The sequence below is a fragment of the Carettochelys insculpta genome, chromosome 7 (assembly GCF_033958435.1).
Source record: "Carettochelys insculpta isolate YL-2023 chromosome 7, ASM3395843v1, whole genome shotgun sequence".
Taxonomy (NCBI): domain Eukaryota; kingdom Metazoa; phylum Chordata; order Testudines; family Carettochelyidae; genus Carettochelys; species Carettochelys insculpta.
The window spans coordinates 3,144,106-3,156,167 of NC_134143.1; the positions used below are offsets into that span (position 1 = coordinate 3,144,106).

Below are 12,062 nucleotides of genomic sequence, written 5' to 3' on the forward strand. Positions count from 1 at the left end.
GCAGGGGCAGGAGTGAGCATAGCCCTGTTGGGCCAAACCTGCCCATCCTGTGTCCCCAGCCAGTCAGCCAGCGCGTGGCAGAAAAGTTCCTGGCAGGGTTGACTGTGGGACATAGGAAAAGCTGGTAACCAGAGAAGATGAGGTGGTTGAGTGGTGAAGGTGATGGATTGTTAATCCCTTGTGCTCTACATACCTGGGTTCAAATCCCCTTCTCATCGACTCTTTATATTCTGCTTAGCTTTGTTGAGTTTCACCCCATTGTGCAATGTCACTTCCTGCACACCCCTCCCTGAGCCTGTTGCCTCCCAGCTCCTGTCCTGGGCAGGCTTCAAGCACAGGCCAACCCTGTGAGGCTGAGCTGAGCTCTGGCTGCCAGAGGTGGCAGTGGGATGATTTCATTTACCCTCACAGGGCCCAAGCAATCGTCCATGTCAGCCCAACAGTGCGACACTCACCTGTCTCCCCTGCAGTGCTGCTCCCTGGTGCTGAGCAGGGCCCCAAACACAGCCAGGGGTGTCGTACAATGGCAAGGAGGGGGCAGCCCTGGCTCAGCTGCCTCTGAGGGAAGGGCCTGGAACCAAGGCTGGCTCAGGGACGCGGGTCTCTCCCAGATCCTTGGCTGGGCACTGCACATCAGGGAAAGGAGCAGATCCCCTGTGATGCCAGTGGCAGAACACACACTGGTTTTGGGGTGGCCTAAGTGATGGCTTTGTTGGTGAGAGCAGCCAGGCTGGGGGGTCTTCATAGAAGTCCACATGTGGTCATGGTCCTCCCCTCCTCATTCATTGTTCTCCGGTGCTCTGTGGCATTTGCACCATCCCACAGAGGTGTCAGTACCAGCAGCCCCACCTCCAGGTGATCAGAGGAGGACAGGTGAGCTGAGCTCCAGCCTGGGACTCTTCCTCTCACCTGCTGGCCCCGGACTTTTTTAGCCTGTTCTTGATGCTCCTTCCTTTAAGTGCCATGTGTGCAGTAGGAACAGCCTGGAGCTCCAGGAACAGGCACTAATCGTGTGGGCATCAGGAGAAGCTGTGAGACACACAACCTCAGAACTCATGTGTCTCTACACAGATTGGTAACCCTGACCTATTGCAGCTGTGTTGATGAGCCAGCCCAAGCAGAGAGCTACCTAGCTCCAGTGGGCCTCACTCATCCAGCAGGAGGAGAAAACACTTACTCAGGTGCACCTGTGGATAAAGAAGCCCAAGCACTGGAGAGACAGAGATTTACAGCAAACCACCACAACACCAGGGTGTCCCACTAAAATTTTAACTCCAATTACAGAATTCAGAGTCCTGAGTGCAGCCATTTACACCACGGGACCTGCAAGTTTTAGCTCTTCTGGGCACCTGTGACTCTTGGCTGGCTGGCACCCTACACTCCATGCTACCCTCCAGCTGTTTCACCTCTCAGGACACTCCCTCCTGCCCCATCTCTACCACTCTTCTCCCTTAGACATTGAGCCCAGCCCTTCTTGCTGCTGACTCCACCTGGCTGAAAGGTGACATTTCTCTGAACCCTCCAGAGTAAAGAGAAGAGCTCAATTTTCTTTTACTTTAACCAGCCTGCAGAGAATTAACAGAAAGAAGCTTGGCCGTGATTGTGAATGAATATCTAGCCAAGGGAGGACATAATGGCCCTGCCTGTGAATTCCCAGAGTAATTGACATCCTGTGTGTGCACACATTACAAAGTGTGTGGAGACCTTGCTGCTGAATGTGATATATCTGATAGACTCTGAATGAGCACGTTTTTTATAGAAATGAGACCTAAAATTACTCATATCAGTATGAACTGTCAGTTTTTCTGTGTAGCCAGATTTCCACTGAGGGAAGGGTTTACGAGGTTTATCCGCATTGGCAGATGTTGAGGGTTCATCTCCATTTTAAGGATCCCCAGAGAACAGAAATTCAGAGTGTGTTGGGAAAGGTGAGACAACCATTTTCATACAAGTGTCTGTCTTTTAAAGTGGGGGGCATGGATTTGAAAGAAGATCACTAGGTCTGAAGTTTAATAATCTACCACTGACCTCCACCCACATTTCACTCTTGCTCGATTCACCGATCTTTAGGCCCCTGTGTAGGACAAACCCTCCTTCCTCAAGCTCCTTTTTCTGTCCCAACCCAGAGTGGTTTCACAAATGGGTGGAGATTTAACTTTCTCTCTGATTGCACACACAGCTTCCCTCACTGACGTGGCTTGTCCCACTCACAGAGCTCCTGTCACTCAGAGAGGCAGATTTCCTCTGTGTGGGGGACATTTCCCTGCCTTCAGCTGGGAGAATCATCAGTAATTGTAAAGAAGTAGGGGAAAATCTACTGAAGGACATCAGCCCATGAATCAGGTGTGGCTGGGTTTGCATTCAGGGTAGGTAAGCCCTCTCTCTGGCACATATGAATATTGACCACCCCAGTGCCCTGTAAGTGAAGGATAACAGAGCTTCTATGATATTAATATGTCATAGATAATGAAAAAAGAACCATGAGTGGCAGAACACATGCTCGGAAATTCATATTTCTGGGTGTTGCCCATGTTGGTGAGAGAGGTGCTGGTGGTGTAGTGGTTAGCATAGCTGCTTCCCATGCAATTGGCCTGGGTTCAATTCCCAACTAGCACCGCTTTGCTTCTTACTTCCTCTTCCCCCAGCAAGTCCTCTGTTGGAACTAGAGATGGGATGATTTGCTCCTTGGTGAGATGGGGGCTGGTTGGTAGTTGTAGGCATCCTTCAGTCTGCATAGATGATGGATCGCGCCCTTTAAAGTTTCAATTGAGGACTTCATTTACAGTGTCTACTGTGACTATGAAGACCCAAATGAGAGTGACAGTCCCTGCTGCACCGCTTGCAGAGGTGCTGGGTGTCTGTTAAGTCATTATTGTGCACTCGCTTCTCCTCTGCTAGCTGTCTGATCCTCATCTCACCCTTCTGAAGGCCCTTGTGTAACCCCTGCCTCCATCTGCTGCGGTCATCTGCTAGTTCTTCCCAGTTGTCCAGCTCGATGTCTACCTCCCTGAGGTCTCTCTTGCAGACATCTTTGCAGTGCAACTGGGGGCATCCGGGAGGTCTTTTGCCAGAGGCTAGCTCACCATACAGGATGTCTTTTGGAATCCTTCCATCATTCATCCTGTGGACGTGGCCAAGCCAGCGGAGCCGACGCTGCCTGAGGAGGGTGTGCATGGCTGGGATTCCAGCTTGCTCGAGGACGGCTGTGTTGGTCACTCTGTCCTTCCGTGATATTCCAAGGATGTGCCTGAGACAGCGCAAGTGGAAGACGTTCAGCCTCTTTTCCTGGCGGGCATACAGGGTCCAAGTCTCGCTGCCATAAAGGAGGGTGCTGAGGATGCAGGCTCTGTAGACTTGCATTTTGGTGTGAGTGTACAGCTTGTTGTTATTCCACACTCTCTTGCTGAGTCTGGACAGAGTGGTGGCCGCTTTTCCGATCCTCCTATTTAGCTCAGTGTCCAACGACAGGGTGTCAGTGATGGTAGACCCGAGGTAAAAGAACTCGTGGACGACCGCTAAAGTATAGTTGTCAATGCTGATTGATGGGGATTCAGCAACATCCTGACCGAGTACATTTGTCTTCTTTAGGCTAATGGTAAGCCCAAAGTCTTTCAAAAACTGCTGGATCAGTTCTTCCCAAGCTAAAGGGCTTATATTATCCACATACCATTGGGCATCTGACAACTCCCTTCTTTTTTGTCTAAAATTACAGAGGTGATTTTGCGGGAGGGATTGAAGCACACGGAATTGCGGGAAAAGCTGAGCAGGATAACAGATACCCTACCAGAAAGCTGGTAACGTGCAAAAAGCTTTTGTCCCACACACCCAATGATGCCCTATTAAAGCCGGGAATGGCTGGCTGCACCTATCTGACATATAGGCATCTATAAAAGACAAGTAGTATCCCTCAAAGGGCACTGGATAATCTTCCTTGTGGGGAGCGGCAACATTTACATGGCATTGAAAGATTGTCCTGTTTTTCTCAGGGAGGCTGTAAGGGGAGCAAGAAACTGATTTTCCTGTTTGATCCCAGGTTGAGAAAAAAATCATATCCCCATACCCGGTTCGCCATTCGCCAATCTTAATTGAATTGTGCCATACACCATGGGTCACAATCTATTGGAGACAGCTGCTTCCCCCTAAATTCAGCCCTGTCCCATTACAAACCCAGCCCCAGTGGCCCTTTCCCTCCACCACACTTAGCCATTGAGAAGAATTTGTTCTCACCATTCCCCAAGTGTCATTTCTTTTCCACGTCCTTTCAAGTGGATGAGGTCCTCCGGTTAGGTCTGAGGAATTAAGAGGAATTGCCATGAGGGGGATGCTAGCTCGTGAGTGAGCTGGGATGTGGCTGCAGACCCAACAATTAGAGACCTTGAGAGTCTGAGCTATCCACACTTGCTGCTGAATAAAAGAATTGTCATTGTCACTTCAGATTCCCCAGACCTTAAGACACCTGTAGCCGAGGATTAGGCTCCACCACGGACACATTTTGGAGGCAAGACCCTTTCTGGTTGTGACAACCTCTCTCGAGGGAACCGCAGTCACGGTTTTATGTCCACCAGGCAGCTGGCGCTAGGCTCGCTACTGCTTCTTCTCAGGTCCTGCTAGCTGCTTACTGTCTGCTTCTGGCAACCCTTATGGGGGCGTAGGTTGTAAGGTATTGCAGGCTGTTCCTCTGCGTCTTCTTCTGGAGCCAAAATTGGCTCTGCGGGGTCTCGAGGTGGTGCTTGGTCCGCTGGTGACGGTGCTTTCTGACACTGTGAAGCGTGAATCCATGCTGCCATGCCGGATAGCTTTACAGCTGTCTGGGTAATGAGCAGTTCCTGGCCTGGACCCTTCCAGCGGGGTTCCAAGGTGTGCTTTCAAAAGTGGTGTCGCACGTACACCCAATCACCTGGCTCAAGGGTGTGACAGGTGTCAGAGGTGGGTTTCCTTGGCCAGGCTGCTCGTACCTGTGAATGGAGGTGACTCAGCTTGCATCAGCCCCTTGCAATACTGTAGGAGCATGCTGTGAGTCAAGTTTAGGTCTGAGACTGGGGTAATGGTAGCCATTGTTCACATAGGGCGTCCCGTAACGATTTCAAAGGGACTTAATTTGTGCCTTTGAGATGGGGATGATCGAATTTCCAGAAGGGCCAGAGGTAAGGCTATCTCGACGATGTGGCTGTATTTTCTGATTCATGGGCAGAGCACCTAGAACATCTCCAAGCTGTTTTCCAATGCATAAAGGAGGCAGGGATAACAGTTAAGGCAAAAAAATGTCAAATTGGCTTGAACAGGGTGACCTACCTTGGGCACCAGGTGGGTCAAGGCACTATCAACCCTCTGCAGGCCAAGATAGAGGCTATAATAAACTGGCCTGTCCCAAAGTCAAAAAAACAGGTTCAGTCCTTCTTAGGGTTGGCCGGGTATTACAGGCAATTGGTACCACATCACAGTGAGGTCGCCGCACCTCTAAGAGATCTAACCAAGAAAAACCCACCCAATGGGGTCAAGTGGACTGACCAGTGCCAGGAAGCTTTTAACCAGCTCAAGACGGCTCTTATGACTGAGCCTATGCTGAGGACCCCAGACTACGACAAGCCTTTCCTCGTCACCACAGATGCTTCTGAGTGGGGCGTAGGAGCAGTTCTGATGCCGGAAGGACCAAATCAACAACTTCACCCTGTTGTATTTCTCAGCAAAAAAAATGTCTGAAAGAGAGAGCCACTGGTCTGTCTCAGAGAGAGAGTGCTATGCGATTGTATGTGCTCCGGAGAAGCTAAGACCATATGTGTGGGGGCGACGCTTCCACCTTCACACTGACCACTCTGCTCTTCGATGGCTTCATTCAGTCAAAAGAACCAACAAGAAACTGCTTCGGTGGAGTATGGCACTCCCAGACTTTGACTTAGATGTGCAGCACATTTCAGGAGCCTCTAACAAGGCAGCTGACGCCCCCTCCAAAAAGGAATTTCTGGACTCAAGTTCACAGGACATTCCCTATATCTGTGTTGGTACTTGGAGCATTTTGTTATTTCTCATGGAGTTGCTAAGAACGTAATGTGTGCATGTATTTATTTTCTATGTCTTATCTCAGACCTCCAGGTAGAAATCACAGCCAGTGTGGCCAGAGGCTTTCCAGCAATGTCTGTGATTTGGGGGGCGCGTCATGATCATGAGGGTTCGCCAGCAGCCTGGGAGTAAAAGGGTTAACCTCCTCAGCCAGGTGGGGTTGGCCTGTAGGAATGGGGGGTAAGAGTTGAATTTTGGCTCCTCCCTCTTCTGTTCTCTGTCTTTTCTTGTTTCTTCTTCCCAGCCACGAGGGAGAGACACAGAATATCTCCCTCCAAGAACAGCCCCTCCCATCTTCTGTGAGTGGGGAAAGTTCAGACAGATCCGTTCAGCTTTATTGTTTGCTGGTGTGGGAAGTGGGATCTGATGTCTGGGCACTTGTTAGAAATGGTCTTTTCCTCTCCTTGTAACTCAGTTCCAGGCCCATGGTGGAGACTTCCCATGTGTTTTACTTTGTGACTCTTCCATCTAGCCATGAGGCTCGCAGCACGAATATTGTTGGAACAAAATAAAAGTTATCTCTTTTTCTTCTTGTTACCCTGGTATTGGTTATGCTGCTGCTGCCTTTAGGTAGCTTGGACCAAAGCTCCAGGCAAGTGGGCCTGCCCAGGGCTGGCAGGGAGTCAGGTGTGGGTCCTTGGTATCCTCCGCTCTGCAGAGGCAATGGGCAGCATCTCAGCGTGGGGATTTCTCCGGCGGGATAAAGGCACAACAGAAAGTTCCTCACTGGATGGGAACTCTGATCTAAAGCCCAAGTGAATTGCAGGCAGACAAAATCTGCCGGCCCTGCCCAACACAGCGCTGGAGGCTGGAGTGGCGGCAGTCGGATGGGGAACAAGGGGAATAAACCGAGGGACAGGGATTTTGTGCAAGTAGCAAACCCAGGCAGCAGTCAGGCCCTGCTGGGTGTGCCCTGTACCTTGCTGCAGCGATAGGAGATGATTTGGACCATGTAACAGCCACAGACATTCTGGATGGAGCCAGCCATGCTGGACATGTTGACGACGGCCACCTTGCTGCAGCGCAGCCCTCTCTGGGGGCTTCCCTGGGCAGCCTGCTTCAGCAAGGGCAGGAAGGCCTGGGCAGGGGGGAGAGCAGAGCAGCCGTGGGGTCAGAAAAGGAACCAGAGTTCTGCTTGTGAGGCCGGCACCAGAATGGGGGGGGTCTCTGCTCTTCCCACTGATGCCCAGCCCCCGGCCAGGACAGAAGCAGGAGCCTCACCCAGGAAGGTGTTTGGAGCCATGGATCCTACTCATACCCTGGAGAGGCCAACAATGATCCCCAGTTCAGCTCCCTGCATTCACAGTCTTCATCCAAGGCAGATGGCGGGGGGGTCTGTGGCTCCCCACTGATGCCCACATGGGTCTTGCCATGGTCCACCTGCAGCTCTTCAGCAAGGAGGATTTGCCCAGGCAAGGGTACCCCCGACCGCGGCACTGGATGGTCAGGTACACACCCCACACGGCACAAACATCCGTGACATGGGGAGGGGCACCAGACACGAGCAGGAGCCCCACGACCCCAGCGGACCCTGACCTGCAACTGGCCAGTCACAGCCCCAGGCCCTGCTCAAAGGTTTCACACAGGGAAAGCTGTAAAGTCAGCCCCACCCCCAGGGCACAGGGATTTGCACTGGGCTGGTAATAGAGCAAAGGGGTTGTGTGGAGGGTCACAAGTGGGACTGAAGGGCAGAAGGAGACAGAAAGGCAAAATGTTCTTCTCGTTACGCTGCATCAAACACTCCCCCTGACGAGCTCCAGCTGGGGCAGCGCAGCCCATCCCCCCTCCGTGAGAGACAGGAGATAACTGTGCCCCAGAGCTGGGCCCTCCTCGCCCCACCCCTGGGGTGTGAACAGGGAGAAAGGAGGGAGTGGGGAGCACAGAGTGAAAGTGAGGGGGGGACTCAGGCTGGGGGAGCAGAGGACGGGCAGGACTCCAGGCTCTGCTGGTGGGATCCTGGCACTGGGGCAGGTGGGGAGAGAGGAGGCTTCCCTCAGGCACAATGTCTGTGCTGGGGAGTGGGAAGGGCTGGTTGTGGGCAGTTCATCACAGTGGTTCAGCCCCACAAAAGCTCAGCACTTGATAAATTGGGTTAATAACCTTTAAAGGGCTCCAGGGCTGCTTTCTGGTTGAAGACACAGACTAACACAGACACCTCTTTGTCAGGACCCACAGCTCAAACAAGGGGGGCACCCTGGCTTAGCTGGCTAAAGCACCTGTCTAGTAAACAGGAGATCCTGGGTTCAACTCCCAGTGGTGCCTTGGGGAATGTCTTCAACAACATTTTCCTACCTGTGTCTGGGGAACAGAAAAGCCCTCCCTTGGCAATCCCAGCCATTGCTGGGGAAGGTAAAGGCTGATGAGAGAGGGGCATTAGGAAAGCATCCAGTCGCAGAGGAGAGCTCAGGCAAAGGGAGCTGGGACTGGTGTTGGGAAGGTGACTCCTCTGGCTGCAAGAGCAGAGTCTGATCCTCCCAGCGCTGGGCCTCTCTGGGGCTGTCTGTGCACACAGAAGGTGGCAGTGGGGCAGGGCAGGAGAGGGAGAGTTACTCTCCTCTCACATCCCTTTGTTTGTCACTGACAAAACCCAAACGAGTGAGGAGAAAAGTCCCAGAGAGGCTCTGTGGCTCCCCTGGCCATGAACCTCCCAGGTACGTGGGGATTAGGAAAGCAGCACCCAGTGGTGTCTGACCAAATATTTCTGGCTCCCTCTCACCTGCTTTGCAGCACCCCTGGACTGTGCTGGGAAGTTCAGAGCTGCAGGAGGCGGCTGCCGTCCTTCTGGAGGAAGAAGTAACAGACACTGACAGGTGGATGGGCTGAGGTGGCTGCAGAGGGGGCCTGGGGAACATGGGAGGAACCCCAAAGCCCTTTGTCTAGTACTAAGGCAGGGAGGTGACGCCCTTGATTCTTGTTATTCACCACCAGGTCTGTGCAGCCCAGTGCTCAGCACTAAGTCCTGGGCCACTGAGCACGAGGGAATCCCGGTCACAGTGTGTGCTGCCTCCTGGCCCTCTCCAGACAGGTCAGTGCTAACCAGCTCCTGCAGCACTTTTGTGACACAGACACAATTGCCTGAGACGGCAGGAGCTACGTTCTGCCCTGTCTGCGGGAGCAGCTCCTGCCCCAGCCCTGCCACTGCAGAGACACCCCACGCTAGTGAGCGACAGGGAGAGTCTCACTCCCAGGTGCACACACCCAGCTCTGCCCCCCCAGTGGTAATTCCCCCTCCCCCAGCTCCCCCAGTGCTGAACTGATGCACCAGCACTGCCGGGGAGCAGCCTGGGACCCCTCCTGTGGCTTCCCTTTGCTTCCCCTCGAAATGTCCTTGTCCTGCTGGGAGCAAAACCCCTGCAGGGACATGAATGGTGCAGGTGGGAGCGGGGCAGGATCCCCCCAGGCAGGGGCTGCACCCACAGGCTGTCTCTGTTCTCACCCAGCCCCTGGGCAGGCCCCAAGGTTTCAGTGTGTGACGGTGCAGGGCAGAGGGAGGGGGAGGGCGGCTGCCAGTGGGGAGGGGTGGCAGGTGTGGGGGGAACCCGGCTGGGCTTGTGGCTGAGGGAGGAGGGGAAAAGGGCAGTGGGGAGTCGGCAGAGTCTGAGGGGACAAGGGGATCAGGGCAGTGGGGAGGGGTGGGAGAGACAGGGTCTGAGGGACACACTGCGGGGGCCCAGGACAGCTGGCAAGGGGCAGCCGGGGCTGAGGGGACCCCCCTAGCTGGGCTCAGAGCAGTGGGGGTGGGTGACAGAGGGAGAAAGGGGAGGCCAGGCTCGTGGGGGAGGGGAGAAAATCTCATTCAGGGGCCAGGGGCCCTGCAGCTGCCTGTTGCTCATTTCCAGAAGGCCCCTTGGGAGGCCCTTCTCTGCAGGCTGGAGAGCTCAGCTGGGCAGAGCCTGGTACTCAGAGCACCACACTCATGAGTCCCAGCCCCGTGCCGGCCACTGAAGGGTGTTTCCTGTTGTCCTTCACCTGACCCCTCTGGGCAGGAGAGCAACAGAGATGAGGGAAACAGGCTGAGTGGCTGGCAGGGAGCAGGCCAGAGTCACCACCCCCGGCTAAGGGAGGGGCTGCAGCTGGGGTGTGGGCCAGGAGAGGATTCCCCAGTTCTTCAACACGGCAACACCCACCTCACACAGGAAGAGACACCAGGAACCCAAGGCCAAGGGCACCAGCCGTCCCCACAGTGGCACAGGCTTTCTCTGCTCTGCATCACCTCCCCAGGCCTTCCAGCCTCACATCAGACTGTCAGGCAAAGCCTGAGAAAGGAAAGTGCTCCCTATAGCGCTCCTGTAGCTGCCTGCGATCACACAGCGGTTAGTGCTCTGCATTGTGGCTATTACGATTTTGGTTCCAATCCAATCCAAAGCAGTAATAGCCCAGTGTTTGGGTCGTGCTGCTTTTACTTCACCAGGAGGATGGTGAAATACTGCAGTGCTTTACCTAGACGGGTGGTGCCATCTTCATCCCTAGAGGTTTTCAAGTCCTGGCTTGAGCAAGCCCTGGCTGGGATGATTTAGTTGGGGTTGGTCCTGCTTTAGGCAGGGGTCTGGAGTGGATGACCTCCTGAGGTCCCTCCCAGCTCTAGGATTCAATGATTCAAATCTCGTCTCCACAGGAATGGGCCTGGACAGCTCAGTGTCTGACTGGAGGAAGTGCCATGGGCCACATGCTAAGGAAGCCCAGGGCGGACAGAGGGGTCCTGGGAGAAAGAGCAGCTCCAGGGAAGCAATGAGGGCAGAGTGCTGCTGCCAGCTGAGGGTGAGAGGTGCCCAGTGTGCAATACCAGCCTGTTCAGAAGTGGAAGGGTCATCTCAAGAGGGGTGAAGACCACCACTCAGGGCTCTGCTTCCTGCAGTCAGAGGCACCTGCTAAGGCTGCCTTGGGAAGCTCTCCAAGCTGCTTCCCTATTTCCTGCCATGTGAGGGCAGGGGGTGACTCATGCATGCCATATGCAGGACTTTGGTTGAGCTGTGCAGGTGGGTTGGGGCAATCCATTTTGGCTGTGGAATTTGGCAGTGTGTCCACAGGTGCCCATGTAAGTTATGAGAGGAAGGCAGAAGAACGGATTGTTTGGGACTTGAACCTAGGACCTCTCTCAGCCAAAGGAAGAATGATACCCCTAGGTCTACAAGCCACCCTGGAAAAGGCCTCCTCCAGAAACAGGTTTGAAGAAACAGCCAGTGCTCAGCTAAGTGCTGCTTCCGAATTCACCTTTCCAAGGTCTCTTCACAGTCCTGAAGCAAGAAACCAACTTCACACTCTGGACAGTTCACAAACAAGACCGTGTGGGAGAAACACATGGGGACCTATCCAGGAATTATACAGGAAGATACCCCCAAGAGACCCTGCTCCAGAAGGTTACACAACGGAAGTTACAGCTGTTTGGGTGGATCTGCAGAATGAACGATGAACCAGCAATCACGCCCCTGGTATTTGCAGTATCAGACTGTTTCTGTAGGAGAGGCAGAGCCCACAGAGATTGGGTAGATGACACAGTAGATGGGTGCAGAGGTCGTTACGCAAACTGAGCCACTCCGCACTGGACAGGGAAAGATGGAAGGAAATCGTGAGGGAGGCATCGGGCAGCAACGGGCGCTGAGCTCATGGCTGTTGTTGATGATGACGGGCTCTATGAATTAGCTGGTTAAAGCAGGTGCCTTGTAAAGAGGAGACCCTACGTTCCACTCCCACGATTGCCTGGGTGTTGGGCTTTGCTGCACTTGGCTTTGGCCACTATAAGGCCACTTGCCTTTCTGATCCTTTTCTGTGACCCCTAAGGGCTATTCTGATGGTTTACATCAGGCAGGAGCAAACTTTCGACATCAGGACCCACTTTTTCTCCCTACAATCAGCTGAGACCCCCACCCTGGAAGGGATGAGCTGCGCTCCCTTGTTGAGCACAGGGGGGCTGGCGGGGGAGGCGGAGGACACCGGCTGTGTGTGATTGCCTGGGTCAGTGTTTCCCAATTTCACTTGGCCACAGAAACCTTTTAAACTTGAAAGAT

At 53.7% G+C, this 12,062-nt stretch overlaps 1 non-coding gene across 1 annotated transcript; it reads left to right on the forward strand.

Moving 5' to 3' along the window:
* Positions 1–8,245: 8,245 nt before the first annotated feature.
* On the forward strand, positions 8,246–8,319 carry TRNAT-AGU (transfer RNA threonine (anticodon AGU)). The gene has a single exon. It is a non-coding gene; the product is annotated as a tRNA-Thr (tRNA).
* Positions 8,320–12,062: the final 3,743 nt, after the last annotated feature.